Source organism: Sus scrofa, chromosome 3 (genome assembly GCF_054392235.1).
Source record: "Sus scrofa isolate SSC_HxYL_T2T_F1_AM1 chromosome 3, Sscrofa_HxYL_maternal_Yorkshire_Landrace_v2.0, whole genome shotgun sequence".
Lineage (NCBI taxonomy): Eukaryota > Metazoa > Chordata > Mammalia > Artiodactyla > Suidae > Sus > Sus scrofa.
In genome coordinates this window covers 88,205,897-88,224,217 of record NC_139385.1, presented here as the reverse complement: position 1 = coordinate 88,224,217, position 18,321 = coordinate 88,205,897, and the positions used below count along the sequence as shown (strand labels likewise).

The window sequence follows — 18,321 nt, the reverse complement described above, 5'->3', positions numbered from 1 at the left end:
AGTTCACTCCCTTTCATCAGTGGGGTATTATTTTAGTAGCTTCCTAAGAGAGGGCACAGGGGAGCTAGAAGATGCAGGGAAGTTACAGCTGGGTCTTTCTTAGCAGTCTTCCCTCCTCTTATCTTAATTTTAATTTGGCTGCATAAAGAATTCCAATTTAGTAATTATGTCTCACTAAGAATTTTGAAGAGTTAATTCCATTGTTATCCAGCCCTTTATTGTTGTTGAAAGTCCTGTCATTTTGTTCCCTTTACCTCTACCTGCAACCTGTGTTTTCTGGGTAGAATCTTTTTAGAATTTTCACTTGATTCTTATTCTGAAATTTCCCAGTAGTGTGCCTTGGTATGAATCTTTTAAAAATGGTTTTTTCCTTGGATATTCTGTGTTCACTTGGGTTCCAAGAGTATGGAGCCATCAGAAGATTTTATCGCATTTTGGTTTAGAGAAGTTTTCTTATGTATTGGATAATTTTCACCTCACCATTTTTTTTTGTTTGCTTTTGTTGGGACTTCTAAAAACAGGTGTTGGATTAATCAGTTATCTTCTGTGTCTCTTTGTATCCTGACATTACTCTATCTTCTTTTATTTTTTTTTTTAGGAGGTTTACATGATTTTATCTTCCAAATCTATTTTTTTAAAAAAAGTTTATCAGGACTTTGATTTCTAATAGCTCTTCTTTTCCCCTGATTGTTCCTCTTTTATAGCATCTAATTGTTTTATGGATATACTACCTTCTTAGCTCTCTGAGAATATTAATTATGGCTTGTGAAACTTTGTTTTCTTCCTAAATTATCTGTGTTTCATCTTGTTTTCTTTTTCTCTGTTGCTTTCTTCTTATATCTTATTTTGGAGATTTTCCTCAAATCTGGTAATCTTTTGAATATCTGCTCTTATTTGAGAATGGAGTTGATTGAAAGCTTTATGGGCCAGTTAATTGGTGGGCTTCACTGTAATTGCCCAGAGAGTAGCATTTTCACTGGGGATGCCCCATATGTCAGCACGGAGGTCTGGGATTGTTTACCACCTCGAGCAAAGACTCTGACAATGGGAACTCTGAAGGTGGGGCATACACTTCGCGTAGGAATTCTTCAGGCAGGACCTGCCCAGGATTAAGTTTCCTTAATCCTCCAGTTTTTACTTCTTCATCCTACCCCATCCCTTTGCTGCATCTGGAGCCTCTCTAGTTTATTCCTTTTAGAAGGATACACAGTGAAAGTTTTCTGTTCAGGGATTATATGGTTTGGGGAAAGGCATTTAAGCAAGCAACTACTTCATATGCAGATTTTTGCTACCACCCTCCAAATCTGTATTTAGACTTGAGCCTGGCCCTGCCTTATCTAGCTACTGCTGGTTCCTAGGCCTCTTAAGGACTCTATAGGGGGTCATCACACTCTCTTTCCATTGTGGTATCTATCTTTGCAAGAACTTCTGGTTCTAGCTTTCCCTGTTCAGCTAGATTGGTTACCACTCCTCCTTGATATATTTTCCTTCTAAAAATGTATTAAATTTCTCATCTGCTGACGTTTCTCTCCTGCTTTCCTGTACTCAAGAACTTATGTCCTTTTTATTCCTTTATAATCATTTTAGAGGGGACTCAGTAGGAAGAAAGGTTTCATGTCTGTAGTTAGGCTGCATATTTAACTGGAAGTCTGTTTAATGAAAGAAGTTATCTCATAGTTTTGTTGGCAGATTCCTCTTTCTCCTGTGTCATTCACAGCAGTCATTTTTTTTCTCTAGGAAGTCTCAGCCCTGAACAAGAAAGGTCAGTCTTTTCTTAGGAGCCCTTCAGATTCTAGACTTGAGACTCTGGCAAACTTCAGTGTGTTGGCTAAGGAGTGGCATTGCTTAGTGGTTTGCAAGCATGGACTTTGTTTGAGAAGGCTTGGTTTTCTGCATTTAAGCTCCATTGGTTCCCAGCTGTATGACCCTGGGCCAGTTTCTCATTCTTTCTAAGTCTGTTCACTCAACTATAAAATGTGGATAACCATAGTGTCCATATCCCAGGATTGATAAAAAATGAAAGAAGATTATGCATCACCTGTAAAATGCACTGCAAGGTGCCTAGCACAGGAAAAGTGAGCAATGGTGGTAGGCATCATTATCCTTCATTGAAATATTTGGGGGATTTCTGGTTGGGTTGTACATAAAAGAAAATTTGTAGTTCATTTAAGAATTCTGAAAAAATTGCATGCTGAACCTGTGACTTTGGATCACTCCCAGTGGGCACTGCTTTTGAACCTGAATTTAGTTGAGTTTTTAGAACCTATATTTTGTCCTGTTTAGGGAGTGCGCTTATTCTCAGTGGCACATTTAAATTAAATCTTAGCAATCTTTTGAGCTCAGAAAGGCTAAGCCATCACCCAGAAGGTTGAAATCCCACAGCTTAGAGCAGATGTTGGCAAACTTTGCCTGTAAAGAGCCAAATAATAAATATTTTAGGCTTTTTGGGCCATACAAAGTCTTTTTCTCATCTCTTCAATTTTGCCATCAGAGTGTGAAAGCCACCACAGACATCACATACTCAAATGGGCCTGGCTATGTTCCAGTTAAACTTTATTTACCAAAAATGATGTCAGTTGAGTTTGCCTGTTGGTTATAGTTATAGTCTGTCAATGTCTGGCTTAAGGAGGAAAAGGAGGGGGGAAAAGATAAAGAGAAGGAAATGGAAATGTGCCTATAAGGAGGAAATCAGGCCTCTCAGAAGCAATCTGGTGATTTAAAGGAGGCTTAAGGATGTTGACTTCCATAAAATCTCTCCTGCTTCTCTATCTGGTTACCTCCCCTGGAGTCACCCTGGGAAAAAGTAGGATGAAGGAAGCATTTTCGAGCTGCAGTCTGCACATTTTCATGCTCTGCCCTTCTTCCATCACATTCTTCTTTTACTCCCTTGCCGTTGGTTAGTGAGTGATTCCAAACTTTCCCCCCATTCCTCTCAGAGCCCATTCATACAAAAGGGTAAATTACTATAAGAGCTTGGATTGTTATTTCTCCTAGGGGAATTCGCACTTTGAAAAGAAAGCAAAATGAAAGAATGTATTTCCTCCTAAGGAATATTTTTTTTTTCTGGTTTTGGTTTTTTGTAATGTATACAATGAGCACACCTCATTTCTGAGCCTCCCTCCACCCCTAATCCTGTCTAGAGTGTGGTTCAGAAATTGGGTGGGGAGCCATGGTTTCTGTTGCAGATATTACTTGGCAATAAAAAAAAAAAGTGCTTCAACAATTTGAGTTGTTTTGAAATGGTCATGTCAAAATGTCCTGTTTCATTAAAAATAATAGCTTAACTTTTTAACAGAGTGATTTGATTAGATAACCCCAGTGGAATATATGCTCATAGAAAAAAAGAACTACACAAATATCTTAAACTTTTTGGTAATCATATTATTGATCATATCCCTGGTATTGTTACCCTGCAGTTATGTGTGTATATGAGATACTTCAAATGGATATTTATTCTGGTTTATTTAGAATTGAAGTTTTCAGAGTCATTTAAGGAAATAAAGATGTAAGATCAGTGAGATAAAATAAAAATCCCATAGTCTAGAATTTCAGTCTGAAGAATCAGTGTAAATTCATAGTATTCTTTCTTTTGAAAAAAGACATATTTTCAAGCACTTGTCTAAAAAAAAAAAAAAGACTTAGAAATAATAACCATTTCAGTGTCAATGTGTACCCCACGCATCTGTATTCTCAATACCATTTCTCACCAAGGCACCATATCTCTTTGGAGAAATGAGTAATTCCATGTGCAGGAAAGGAAATGTACAAGATTAGCAGAGGGAACACTTTGTTAGATCAGGTAGTAATAAAGCTCTCAATAATATGGGGATTATTTAAAAAGGACTCAGAAGATAATTTAAATAAACTTTTACTTAGAAAACTGGGACCATTTGAGGATTAATAAGAACTAAACGGGAGTTCCCATCGTGGTGCAGTGGTTAACGAATCTGACTAGGAACCATGAGGTTGCGGGTTTGATCCCTGCCCTTGCTCAGTGGGTTAACGATCCGGCGTTGCCGTGAGCTGTGGTGTAGGTTGCAGATGCGGCTCGGATCTCGCGTTGCTGTGGCTCTGGCGTAGGCCGGTGGCTACAGCTCCGATTCTACCCCTAGCCGGGGAACCTCCATATGCCGCGGGAGCGGCCCAAGAAATAAGCAACAATAACAACAACAACAATAACAAAAAAGACAAAAAAAAAAAAAAAAAGAACTAAACGGATTTAAACATAGGGAATATTCATGGGTTCATAGTGATACTTTAAAACAAAACAAACAAAATATCCTCAACACCTCATTGGTAACCTTTGGAGAATACTAGGAAACTATTGCTTATTAAAAACAAATAAGGGAGCTCCCTCTGTGGTGCTCCTGCTTCCCTCTTGGAAGCTGCTGGGAAGCAGGTTTGATCCCCAGCCTGGCACAGTGGATTAGGTCTCTGGCGTTGCTGCGACTGTGGCTCTGATATCTGGCCTGGGTGCTCCATATGCCATGAGGTGGCCAAAAATGACCAAAAAAAAAAAAAAAAAAAAAAAAAAAAAGCACACAAAAACCAAAACAAACAAACAAACAAAAACCCACAGGTAAGTAGAGGGAAAGAATCTAGCATGTATCCTGCTCTTCCTAAATGATCTGTACTTAGATAACCACATAGTTATCTCATTAATAAGAGGTTTCTCTTTTATAGGAATATTTCAGTTAATAAAAAAGGAGAAATGATAGAATTAGAAAAATTATAATTTCATAATCTGAATGAATCTAGATCAAGAGTCAACAGACTTTTCCTGTGATGGATCAGGTAACAAACATTTTAGGCTTTGTGGGCCACATGTAGTCTGTTTTATTTACTCAAGCCTGCACTTGAAATGTGGAGGCAGCCATGGGCAATACATAAACAAAGAACATGATTAGGTGCCAATAAAATTTTATGAAAACAGAGTACACTGGCTAGATTTTGCCCATAGGCTTTATAGTTTGCAGAACCCCCCTGTTATAATGATTATCAGTGTCTAATGACATTATAATAAAAGAGACAGCCAAGTTATGTGCCTCCTCATGGAGGTATACAACTCCATCTTGGAAAAAAAACCAGAATCTGATCAGGCCTTTAGATTTAATTACTAATTTTCAGAGAATAAAAGGAACACAGGAACATATTAGAAAACCCAGGGAGAGGCATTCAGAAGAACTCTGGAGACCAAACAACTGATTTCTTAAAAAAAATTTGCAGGAGTTCCCGTTGTGGCGCAGTGGTTAACGAATCCGACTAGGAACCATGAGGTTGTGGGTTCGGTCCCTGCCCTTGCTCTGTGGGTTAACGATCCGGCGTTGCCGTGAGCTGTGGTGTAGGTTGCAGACGCGGCTCGGATCCCGCGTTGCTGTGGCTCTAGTGTAGGCCGGTGGCTACAGCTCCGATTCAACCCCTAGCCTGGGAACCTCCATATGCCGTGGGAGCGGCCCAAGAAATAGCAACAACAACAACAACAAAGACAAAAGACAAAAAAAAAATTTGCAATTTAAAGGAGTAACCTATAGGTTAAAAATGATTTAAGAAACATATCAAGTAATTTCAATGGACACATGTGATTATTTGCCTGCAAAGATGGTCACCAGTAATTCCTTCTATTTCTATACAGTCATGTCCTTCTCCCTTTAAGAGATGAGGTCTGTTTCCTCTCCTTTTGAACATAGATTGACCCTAACTTACTTTGACCATAGAATGTGGTGGAAATGACACTGTCCTGGGCCTGAGCCTTAGCCCTGGCATCATCTGCTTTTGCTGTCTTAGAGCTCTGGGTCATCGTATAAAGAGGTATCTGCTGGGGAGAGAACACATGGAGAAAGTGGCAGGAAGGATAGTGTTTGGTGGTAGGTGGGTGTGGGAGGTCCTGGCCCTCTAGCCATTCCCATCAAGACCTCCAGCATGAGAGGAAAGCCTTGGTTTCCAGCTCAGTCAAGATGCTAGCTGAATATAGCTGTATGAACCAGGAGAAGAATCACCCAACCAACCTATAGAATCATGCAAAATAATAAATGGTTATTTTAAGCCACCAAGATTTGGAATGGTTTGTTATGCAGCAATAGATAACTGGTACATTGGAACTTACTTGGAAAAAATTCAAACAAATTACCAAAAAATTATGAGATAATAGGGGAAATATAAAAAAATGAATGAATATTTGATGTTAAATAATTATTGTTAGAAATCTGAGGATTTTGTAACTATATGGTGACAGGTGGTAGTTAGACATATTATGGTTATCAGTTTGCAGTACATAGCAAATATCAAATCATTATATTGTTTACCTGAGACTAATATAATGTCATATGGCAATTATACCTCAATTCAAAAAAGAGAAATTTGAGGATAAACTTTTTAACGCATTATATTTAATTTGTATAAAATTATTGTTAGTTTTCTAAGGTCTGATTATGGTTTCGGAATTATATCTTAAAAAGATACTTATGTTGGAATATTTACACATACAATATCTGAGAATTGCTTTAAAATTACCCATGGAGGAAGGAACTACGTAGGATGAAAAAAGATTGACTCCATATATTTTTTTTCCATATGAAATTAAGACTTTTTTAAAAAAAAATTTATTGGAGTAGAGTTGACTTACAATGTGTTAATTTCAGATGTACAGCAAAATGAATCAGTTATACAAATACATATATCCATTTTTTTCTCCCATATAGTTTATTATAAACTGCGCCCTATCTCATCTGACTATATATTGATCATTGTTGAGGCTTGATGAGGGGTACACCATGGTTCATTATATAATCTCTCTACTTTTGTATTTGAGAATTTCCATTATTAAAACTAATAAAACTAAACAAAACAAAGCCTCACTTTACAGAACTTCTGTTCTAAGGGTGAATTATCAGACATCCTGTAGCAAATAGGGAAGTTAAATTCTTGAGTAGAAGAACTTTCTTGGCTATCTTGAAAATACTATGGAGCACTTACTCCGAGGGAACAGCCTTAAATGATCATCCTTAGGGTTATTCTTTTGGGGTTAATTCTGTCTAGAAAATTAATGTTAAAATTCATGTTTTTAATACCTGAGGGATGACATGTTAGCTTATTTTCACTCTCTATATATGACACCGCATTTGAAGTCATAAAAGGCCTTCCAGTTTCAACTAACTGAGAAGATTTGTCTGATCACTTAGCCATTTTGAATCTCAGCTCCCTTGTCAATATCAAGTGGGGACTTTCATGCCTTTTTGTTGCTGACATTAGGCCCTGAGACAATCCGGCGATTTCCGTAGGAAGTAGCCAGGAGACGTGCTGTAGAAATGCAGATATCTCTCCCATGGTCCTATAGAACTGAAAAATACCTAGGACATTCTTTTTTTTTTTTTTTAATTTTCCCACTGTACAGCAAGGGGATCAAGTTATTCTTACATGTATACATTACAATTACATTTTTTCCCCCACCCTTTGTTCTCTTGCAACATGAGTATCTAGACATAGTTCTCAATGCTACTCAGCAGGATCTCCTTGTAAATCTATTCTAAGTTGTGTCTGATAAGCCCAAGATCCCAATCCCTCCCACTCCTTTCCCCTCCCATCAGGCAGCCACAAGTCTTTTCTCCAAGTCTCTGATTTTCTTTTCTGAGGAGATGTTTATTTGTTCTAGATATTAGATTCCAGTTATAAGTGATATCATATGGTATTTGTCTTTGTCTTTCTGGCTCATTTCACTCAGTATGAGATTCTCTAGTTCCATCCATGTTGCTGCAAATGGCATTATGTCATTCTTTTTTATGGCTGAGTAGTATTCCATTGTGTATATATACCACCTCTTCCTAATCCAATCATCTGTCAATGGACATTTGGGTTGTTTCCATGTCCTGGCTATTGTGAATAGTGCTGCAATGAACATGCAGGTGCATGTGTCTCTTTTAAGTGGAGTTTTGTCTGGATAGATGCCCAAGAGTGGGATTGCGGGGTCATATGGAAGTTCTATGTATAGATTTCTAAGGTATCTCCAAACTGTTCTCCGTAGTGGCTGTACCAGTTTACATTCCCACCAACAGTGCAGGAGGGTTCCCTTTTCTCCACAGCCCCTCCAGCACTTGTTATTTGTGGACTTATTAATGATGGCCATTCTGACTGGTGTGAGGTGGTATCTCATGGTAGTTTTGATTTGCATTTCTCTTATAATCAATGATGTTGAGCATTTTTTCATGTTTTTGCTAGCCATCTGTATCCTAGGTCATTCTTTTATGATTCTTTCCACAGAGATGGAAATGAATGATCAGAGAATTTTAGTGACTTGAGCACTCTTATGAGCTGAATTGTGTACCCCCCAAAACTCATATATTAAAGTCTTAACCCCTGGCCTCAGGCAGTGGCTGTACTTGGAGAAAGGCATTTCAAGAAGTAATCGAGGTGACAACTGTCCTTATAAGAAGAGGAGATTAGGATACAGGCATACGTAGGGGGAAGACCATGTGAAGACAGAGGGAGAAGACAGCCATCTATGAGTCCAAGGTGGAAGAAACCAATCCTGCTAATAACACTTTGACCTTGGACCTGTAGTTTCCAGAGCTGTGAGAAAACAAATCTCTAGTCGAAGCCATCCAGTCTAGGGTCTTTATTAAGACAGCCACAGAAAATGAATACAATCTTTCTTCTTCTTCTTTTTTTTTTTTGGCTGTGCCCATGGCGCACAGAAGTTGCTGGGCCAGGGGTCGAACCTGAGCCATAGCAGTGACAACACTTAAATCCTTAACCACTAGGCTGCCAGGGAACTCCTAAATACAGTCTTTTCTATTTTATTTTATTTTATTTTATTTTATTTTATTTTATTTTCCCACTGTACAGCAAGGGGATCAAGTTATCCTTACATTAAATACAGTCTTTTTAATCTCAAGAATTATGATTATCAACAGGAGCATGGCCCTGATAGAATGTGATGTAAGCTCTTTGGTGGGAGAAGCTAGAAGCAGTAGGGGTGGAAAAGAAAAGTCAAAATAAACAAGCAAAAAGGAGCAGAGCAGAATGGAGGCTTGCTGCTGCCCAGACACTATGAGGAAGGGACTGAGAGGGGGTGACAAAACATGCAAATCTCACCTTTGCATATCAGTGAGGCTTGAAGGCCTGAACTGTTCATTGATGTTGCTCATGCATGGGACAGAAGGTGCTGGGCATACTGTGTTAAGGTTGAGTTATAGCTATGTTATCAATAATTCCAGCTAGCTGAGACATATCTTCTGTAGCTTACTTGTTGTAGGGTACATTGTTTTTTTAAAAATAATAAGGAGTTTTATTATACAAATAAAAACATGTATATAGGCACTCCTTATATTTAGTTTTAAAATGAATAGGAGCAACATATAAAGAAAAGTATAGTAACTAGGTAAATTTGGTACTAGTTTTCATTATCTGTACTTACGTTATGCTTCTTCGCTTAATCTGGAATTAACCTTCATTATTGGAAATCCTCAAACTTTCAGGTCAAGTTCAAAGGCTCTTTCCCCCAAGTAGCATTACTGGAAGCTCCGTAAATAAATAATAAATATAAATATAACAAACATGATAATGAAGTAGAGATAGTCTTCATGCTTTTATGTTTTATTTTCTAGTTAGTTATTCATGCATTTTTTTCCCTTTGAGGATTGAAAGCACTTCGAGGTCAAAACTGCCTTGATTTTTGTAGCTCCACATTCCCTAGCAGAGTGCGTATTATATATTGACCCTCAATAAATATTTATTAAGTTACATTTGTCTCATCTTCAGAGCCTCCAGTAATTGAGAAGCAGCCATAGTCTGTCTCTAAGATGATATGAAAAGCCCTCAAAATAGAGTTTTACACTCTGTTTTATCAGAAAGACGCATAATGCCCTCAATATTCCTCTTTCTACGAACTAACAAAAAAATATCTAACAGAAAGTATCAAGGGTCTGCTGTCTTGGACTCTTCTTTCCCTTCCCTCCCCTCCCCTCATCCCTTCCCCTTCCTTCCTTCTTTCCTTCCTTTCTCTCTCTCTCTTTCTTTCTTCCTATTCCCTTCCCTCCATTCTATTTCTGGGGATGTGGCTCATTGCCACCTTTTGCTTATACGGTCATGTCAGAACACTCCATCAAACATGGGTCAAACCAAAAAACTGCTTTTTTTCACACTCTGTGATCTTACCTTTCTATTAAATTATTGCAACTAAACTAGGAGCAGTGAAATGTTCTTTTGCACCCTTTTCATTTTTGTTCCTTTTCCAAAAAAACCCCGGTCATTATCATTGCATAGCTTCTTTTTCCTTGGAATCCTAGGATTTTTGCATTTCACCACTTGCTGCAGATTTCAGTATAAAAAGGTTGAACTTTGTTTGCTGAACGTTCTGAAATGTTCCTGATTGTAATATAATACACCAGTAATTAAATACTGATTTAGAGAGTAATTTTCCTGCGTGTCATTTCATCATCAAGGAAAAAAGACTGTTAAAGCCATCAATCTGTGGGGCCGTATGGTGCTAATATAAGGTTTTTATTAGAAACTTTTCATCCACCATTCTCGAACCATTTTATCAGCCCTTGGAATTTTCTCTAGCTTTGCCAAGGCTTCCCAGGGGAATCCTTGCAATGTCTTAATGGCTTGGAGACAGACAGGGTAATGCTCCTCACCTCAGGGTTTTCTTACATCTTCACATGTGCACTCTGTGTAGCCTCTGGGTCCAGGTAAAATGCTGGGACAGTTGCTGATTTGAAATGTGAGCCTCCCACACATCTGTTGAGGACAGTGACTATGGCAGAGAAAGTGACCCTCTCCAAGTTTTATTTGGGTCATAAAAATTCATGCTGTGCACCACCTCTTTAAGAATCTGTGCCATTAAATGTGGCTAGATCCAGAGTACACTCTGGAGGAAGCCAGAAAAGACATTAAAATGCTTAGTCTATGACACACTTCCTTATTTTTGTCATTTTGACATTTATGTGTTGTTTCATTAGGGATTTTTAAGAGAAGACCCTTTTTCGGCAAGAAGTTTTCCCCAGATCTCCATGAGAGTCAACAGTTTATAATCAAACAGCTGTCTGGTTTTCATTTCGCTGAGCTGGACCACCTGCCGGCTGTTAACCTCTGGAAGGTTATTATGATACAATTGTTGTTGTTGTTTGTTTAAAAAGTTTCAGAGCTCAAGGAAAATATTAGTAATGAGTTACTTAACCTGCAGTGTTTACTGTTCCCACTCAACTTGCAGATGGTGTCCCAATGGCCAGTGAGAGGGAGGGCTCATTGGAGGCCAACACTATTTTGCACTTGTTTTGGAGACGAACCATAAAAATAGGCTTGGCAGTGAGGATGACTGCCCTTGTGGGAGGAGGGGTGGGCAGGGTTACAAAAGCCTTTTAAAAGGAAACACAGCCTTCCTGATGACTGAGGTTGAAAGGCACATCTCAACATAACCCTTTAATTCAGCACACTGTAAACTTGAAGCTGAGGTTGGGAGATCAGTGGATCTTGTGAGCATGTGTGGTTCAGCCTCGGTGTTCTGAGGCTTGCTCACCATCTGCTTTCTTCACATGTGCACACTCCTCTGATGGGAGTGATGGCTGCAAATTCTCTCAAGCGGCTGTGTGGGTACAATTTCCTAAGCCTTATAAAAATCCAGCCCCTAGACAGTTCTGTGCAGGTTCTGATTCCAATGACCTACCTCTCCCTGGACCTGGGGGCTTGAGAGCATGAGCATAATTTGTAAAGGCGGGAACATCTCTGAGTGACTGGAGGGGATTTCCCTGCAGGGACCACAGAGGTCAGGGATTGGCTGGAATAGATGTTCCATGAAGATCAAGATTTCCTCTGTTTCCTTCCCTTCTTTATCCCCCCGGTCATTAGAACAGGGAGCAGCACATGGTGAAATGTGCTAAAATGTGAAAGGTTGAATGAATATCTTTTCTTTCTGTTTTCTGTTCACCTTCTTATTTATTCCCCAAGTAATGAGTAGTATGAATAATTGATAAATATGGTGACTCTCAGGATTTATATTACAAAACTTTTTTTTTCTGGCTTTCAGAGTTTCAGAACATTTAAGATGAAGATTTAGGCAAGATAGCATTTTGGGGCTGACTTTGGGGCTGTGTAAGGCAGAAGAGAATGGGAGAAAGGACTCCAGCTTTGGCTACAGACAGACTTTAGTTTGGAGCTGGACAATGTCTCTTTCTTACTCTGTGACCTTGGGTAAATTAATTAACCTCTCTGATTCTCAGTTTCATCATTTATAAAATGGGAATAATGATAGATATCCTATAGGTTCTTGTGTTAGAGACTGTATGGTAAAGGCCTGACTCAGGACAGAGGAGCTAAAAATAGTAATAATAATAGGAATAATATAATATATGAGTTCCTCTCATGGCTCAGTGGTTAATGAACCCTTCTAGTATCCATGAGGACACAGGTTCGAGCCTTAGCTTGCTCAGGGGGTTAAGTATCCAGCATTGCTATGAGCTGTGGTGTGGGTTGCAGACCTGGCTCGGATCTGGCATTGCTGTGGCTGTGGTGTAGGCCAGCAGCTATAGCTCAGATTCAACCGCTAGCCTGGGAACTTCCATATGCCCCGGGTACGGCCCTAAAAAGACAAAATAATAATAATAATTCATATGTTATCATCACTGTACTATAAATACTGTTGTAATACTTAATATTATAATCATTAATGCTTTCTCACACTCGCTGACTACGAAGGAATTAATTTGTTGTGGATGGCGACATTTTATATCAGAAACCGACCAGGATTGGGAGGCTTCTAGTAGCTAATTGTATAACCCAGGCAAATCTCTTAACTTTTGAACCTCACTTCCCTAATCTGTAAAGTGAGAGACATAGTTACACTGATTTTGATTAGTAGGGAGCATTCAAGAAAGTAGAGCTACGAGAATAATTGCTTTGCAAAGTTGTTATAACCCTTCAATAATTAATATGGAGCTACATGGTCAATTATTAATTGTCATACAGATGTTCCTTGTTCATTTCAGCTCAACCCCTGCTTATTGAGTACTGTGTACCAAGCACTGTACTAGATACAATTAGGTACAGAAGAAGAGGACATCTGAGGAGCTTTTCCTCTGGTGGAGGAGGCAGTCACGTGAGCAGAGCACAGTTACTCATGTGATGGTGACGTTTGTACTTCTTCACTTTGCTCATTGATCCATTGTTGGCACCTTAAAGAAAAGGATTTGGTGACAGCAGAAGCTGGGATACCTGGTGTGGGGTTATCCCCTCCTTTTCCATATGTACAGAGAATTGGCAGCATGTTGTGCTACCTGATTTCTCTGATTGCAGGAGACTCATGAAGTTGGTGCCTCCACCACTTCATGTCTTTGCTCAAGAAGTGGCTGTGAACTGCATTCTTCCCTAATGCTCTCAGCATCTACTGTGATGTCATGAGGAGATTGCTTGGAGGCTGCTCCAGTATGGCTTGTGATGAATGGATGCAGAGTTCCTTGGAGAGAGAGTCCTTGTCTTTTCCATTTATATATCTTCAGCACCAAACCTTTCCACTTTGCCTCTAGAATCCTTCTTATGGTATAAGTTCTTTCTTGTACATTTCACATCTCTTCTCCAAACTGGCCTCTACTTCTTAGCTAAAAACCTGGCTTTCTGTTGAACACATGGTTTCTTCTGCAGCTAGTTTCCACCACCCCACATGATATGATTCTGGTCTGGAAAGTACCATCAGCATCTCCTTGACTCATTCAAGCTCCCTTTTAGACTATGACCTTGCCACAGTTATATCTATGTAATCACCACTCACACAATCCAATTAGCTTGCCCTCTGCCTCTCTTTATTATAATTTTTCACCTTCTGCATCATAATTTATTTATCTTTGAGGACACTGCCATTTTAATCATCTTCTCTATCCCTAGTCAAGGTTTTCCATTGTCCAGGGTGAAAATATCATCCATGTAATGACCTAATAACCCTGGCCACTCAGTTCTTTAGTCACATAGTTCCTAATTTTAGCTTCCACTTGGCTTCAACCATCTACTCCTATAGCTGTTCTCTACACGTTCATGTCACCCAGTACTGCTTTGCCAAGGAAACCGTGCCATTCTACAATCTAACCTTGTCTTCCTGTCTTTTTGGTGCCTCTCGGAGCCCCTGTCATTCAGGTCACTTAGCATTTTCCAGCCCTCGAGCTCTCTGGTTTCTCTCATCTTCACTTTCTTCCCAACTCATCCTGGTTCCAGAGCCCCTTTTCAACCACTCTTTGAAAGTCTTTTCAACTCCTCGGGTGGATTATCCTTTTATTTTATATGCCAAGTAAAGCCCTCAACTATGGGTTCTTGACCCACTTTGTTGCCTGTAGCAGATTGCTGAGTAGACGGGGCTGCTAAAAATTCAAGGTCTCCAATCTTGATGTGCTTAGAAGCCCTTTTCTATTTTCCCAGTCAGCTCTTTCTCTCTTTATTCTATTTTGCATGACAGCTATGATGAAATTCCACTGTTTTTGCATGTTCTAGCCAACCATCTTCCCATTTATCTTAGCAGATGACCCTGCATCTGACTTCATGGAGAAAATGGAAAGCATAAGATTTAGTAAGTCCCTCAGCTTCCTGCAGCCAAATTTATCTGCATGCAACCATACCTGTCTTACCCACACCAAGCCTTCCTCCTCACAGCTGCCAGCGAAATCTTTCTAAGTTCATACATGATCACACTGCTGTCTACCTAATGCCGTCCAAAACCTTCCCTTCTGCCTATGGAAAATCTCCATAGTTCTTGGTAAGATTTAAAGTGGTTCTTAGAGTTCCCGTCATGGCTCAGCGGAAACGAATCTGACTGGTATCCATGAGGATGCACGTTCAATCCCAGGCCTCGCTCAGTGGGTTAAGGATCCGGTATTGCTGTGAGCTGTGGTGTAGATCGCACACATGACTTGGATCTGGCATTGCTGTGGCTGTGGTGTAGGCCAGCGGCTACAGCTCCAATTCTTCCCCTAGCCTGGGAACTTCCATACGCCGTGGGTATGGCCATAAAAAGACAAAATAAAATAAAAAATATATGGTGCATAATGGTCTAGCTCAGGTTTGCCTTTCTAGCTTCATTTGTTACGAACCTGCTCTTCCCCACCTAAGCCTCTACTTGCCAGCTGCACACACTTTTTGAAATTTTGTGCACCCTCCTACTTTCTGGCCTTTGCATATGATATACCTTTTGCTTAGAATTCTCTCTTCTGTGTTTCATCACCCTCGTCCATCTAACTCCCAGTCATCTTAAGATTTTTAAGATCTTTCCTAAGTGAGAAAACTTCCCTGACTTACCAAGCCCTCAAATGTTATGTGCTCTTCACCTGTTCTTCTCTTTCTCATATTAGCAATTATTATTGTGGTTGTGTTACAATAAAACTTGACTTCTGAATACTTGAAAATTGAATTTTCATGCACCAAAATATATTTTCTTTTGATTTTCCCCAAACATTAATAACTGTAAAAATCGCATTTGTCTCAAAGGCAAGATGCTGTATCTGACTCGGTCATAGTTTGCTAACCCCTACGTTGGTGCATCTCAGTTGAGAATTGGTATCTCATGACTGTTCTTTCATGTTGTTACCTTAGTCTCTCTGTGCTTTGTTCTGCACACATTCCTCCATAATATCTTCTCATTCTAGAATTCTGTTCTTGATTGTGTCAGGTCTAGATTTTTAATTTATCTATATGAATTTCTTTAATAATACTAGTGATTATATTTTTATTGCCAAGATTTCTACTTGTTTATTTTTCAGACTCAAATATTCTTATATTATTTCTGCCTGTTTCTTGTTTCACAATTTTTTCCTGTCTTTAAAAGACTATTATTTCATTTTCAATTGAATACCTTAAATCTACCTATTTTAAAATCTTTGTCATGATGTTCTATATAATCAACTTGGGAATAAATCCACCTTTCTAGTGCTAATTTTTTCTGATGTATTTAGCACTAGATTATCTCTTATGTTTTGGAATTTTGTTATGTAAGTTTGTTTTGAATGGGCCCCTGCAAGTACATTTTCTTTCCTTCAGTAATCACCTTTCCTTGTCTAGTGGGTTTGTGGTTGCCTCTACCTTACTACCCTTTGTTCCCTCTGTCCCAAGTTCAGGATCAGATCTTATAATAATAACATTTAATACTTCTCCTTAAGTTAATATTGTGAATGTGGCAGATCCAGGAACTGAGTTGGTGGATGGCTTATTTAGCTCAGTTCTTATTTGTGAAGCTGAATATGCGTCTACCCTCCTACTTAAGTCCATAGCCATAGAGCTAGGCAAAATAGGCAGTACTCTCCTACCTCCAATCTCAGTTCATTTTATCATTGGGGTAACTTCAGCTCAGACCCTAATTTCAGCCTCTTTTTTTAATATGGAACTGAATTTATGGCTCCAATGTTTGCTTCCAGACCTGGAGCCCATTTGGCTAGTTGCTCCAGCCAACTTCATCTCTTTGTATTTCTGGTTCAGGAATATTTAATTCTTGAGTTCATTTATGGCTTTGTATTATTTCTGCAGATTTGGAGAGAGGGATTGCATTAAAATGTTGTTACTCTTCACCATCTTGACTGGAAATAAGTTTGCATGTCCTTTGGTTAACTGCTAGAATGTAAGCAACTTATAGGGTAGGGCCCCTGGTTATCCTGTGACCATTATATTGCCAGTGCTAAGCACAGAATAGCTGCTACATGTTTTTGTAAAGAATGAGTATTGATGAAATGATATAGATAACAACAAATGAACAACCTAGTTATATATTAAAATCAAATTTTATACTTTGTGCAAGTTGGAGTTTTATTTGATGACAATTATTAGCACCATATTCACCTGTCCATTTGTTCCATGTGTGCAGTGCTTCTGGAAGTTTGGTATGGCCATGCATTCATTAAGTTATTTTTCTGTCTCTTATTAGCATTAGTCTTTGCACCTGTGAGCAAAAATAAATAGAACTATGTAAATACCAAGTATTAACATCACTTTTCTTATAGCATCATTTTGCTATCAGTGGTATCAGCTGTAAGGTAAAAATAAAATTGAAACAATAACAGAGGCCTTCCATTTTTATTAAGGTATTTATTTTTTTCCATTATAGTTGATTTACAGTGTTCTGTCAATTTCTACTATACAGCAAAGTGAACCAGTCATACATATGTATATACATTCTTTTTCTCACATTATCCTCCATCATATTCCATCACAAGTGACAAGATATACAGCAGGATCTCATTGTTTATCCACTCCAGATGCAAAAGTTGGCATCTAGTAACTCCAAACTCCCAGTCCCAGTACAGAGGCCTTTCTTGATGCCCTTTTTGGCTGCTCTTGCCATATGGGAGATATACCAATATACCCTTAAGTGAATTTCTAGCACTTTCATACCTTTATTTTATAAAACTGCTTTCTGCTTTAGTTCAAAAGTGTTTGTGGAGTGTACATGGCCAGGTCCTGACCTTCAAGACTCCTATTAGGCTAGGATAGTAGATGAGATGTGGCAATCCTAACTGTCCATTTGGGTAAATGTCTAGTCATCTCCATGGGAATGTCAGCCTTGTGGGCTTCCAGGAACTAGAAGCCTGGTAGACTGGCCAGGGAAGATCATATCTAAATAAGTCTAAGACTCTCTGTGGTTCCTTCATTGCCTCATTTGACAAGGATCTGGAGACAGCAGCTCGCTTTGGATCCCAGAGAGTAAGGACTTGCTACTTCTGCTGAGAACTTCTTGGCAAAAGGAGAGCCAGCTGCATTCTTGGGGAAGGGTGGCGATATGTCTAGTGCTTATGTCTCTGTTGGAAGTGTGTGGGGTTTGTTGAGTCTATCACAGGGAGATTTATCTAATAGGTAGTGAATATGTGTTAGGTATTATTATTATTAAGCGCTGGTTGCTCCCTTTCCAAGCCATACTAAGTGCTGGAGAGCAGTTTATATTGCCAGCTAGAATAGTAATGTTGGGAGCTTACTGAGATGACAGAGTAATCTTGTTAGCTAGACTACTTTTCTGTATTGAAAACATAAAGTATTCTGCATCAAATCATATAATCTACATTTTCCCTTTCTCTCTTTAATTTGATTATGAACTATTACTGTGCTTTGCCATAAAATATGAAAGTTTTACATTTTGATAGTTTTTCAAATGCTGATTTTACTTTCTGTGCAAATACTTCATATCTTTCTAGCATAATTATTTAGCAGCCTTTTCGGGTTAATTATTGTCATTAACAATATGAGTCCTATGAGGGAATATCAATTAAAATATGCACAGCTGAACTTTCAAATGAGTAAATAATTTAGTTTTGGAAAATGACTGGAAACAGCAGGGTAACAGTCAAAAGGGGAACAATTATTTTAATGCTT

The 18,321-nt window shown here is 38.8% G+C and overlaps 1 protein-coding gene across 26 annotated transcripts in view; it reads left to right on the top strand.

The window, feature by feature from the left end:
* The window catches only part of LOC110259998 (uncharacterized), a 494,473-nt gene that overhangs the window by 251,452 nt on the left and 224,700 nt on the right, over positions 1 to 18,321 (top strand). The window lies entirely within an intron of this gene.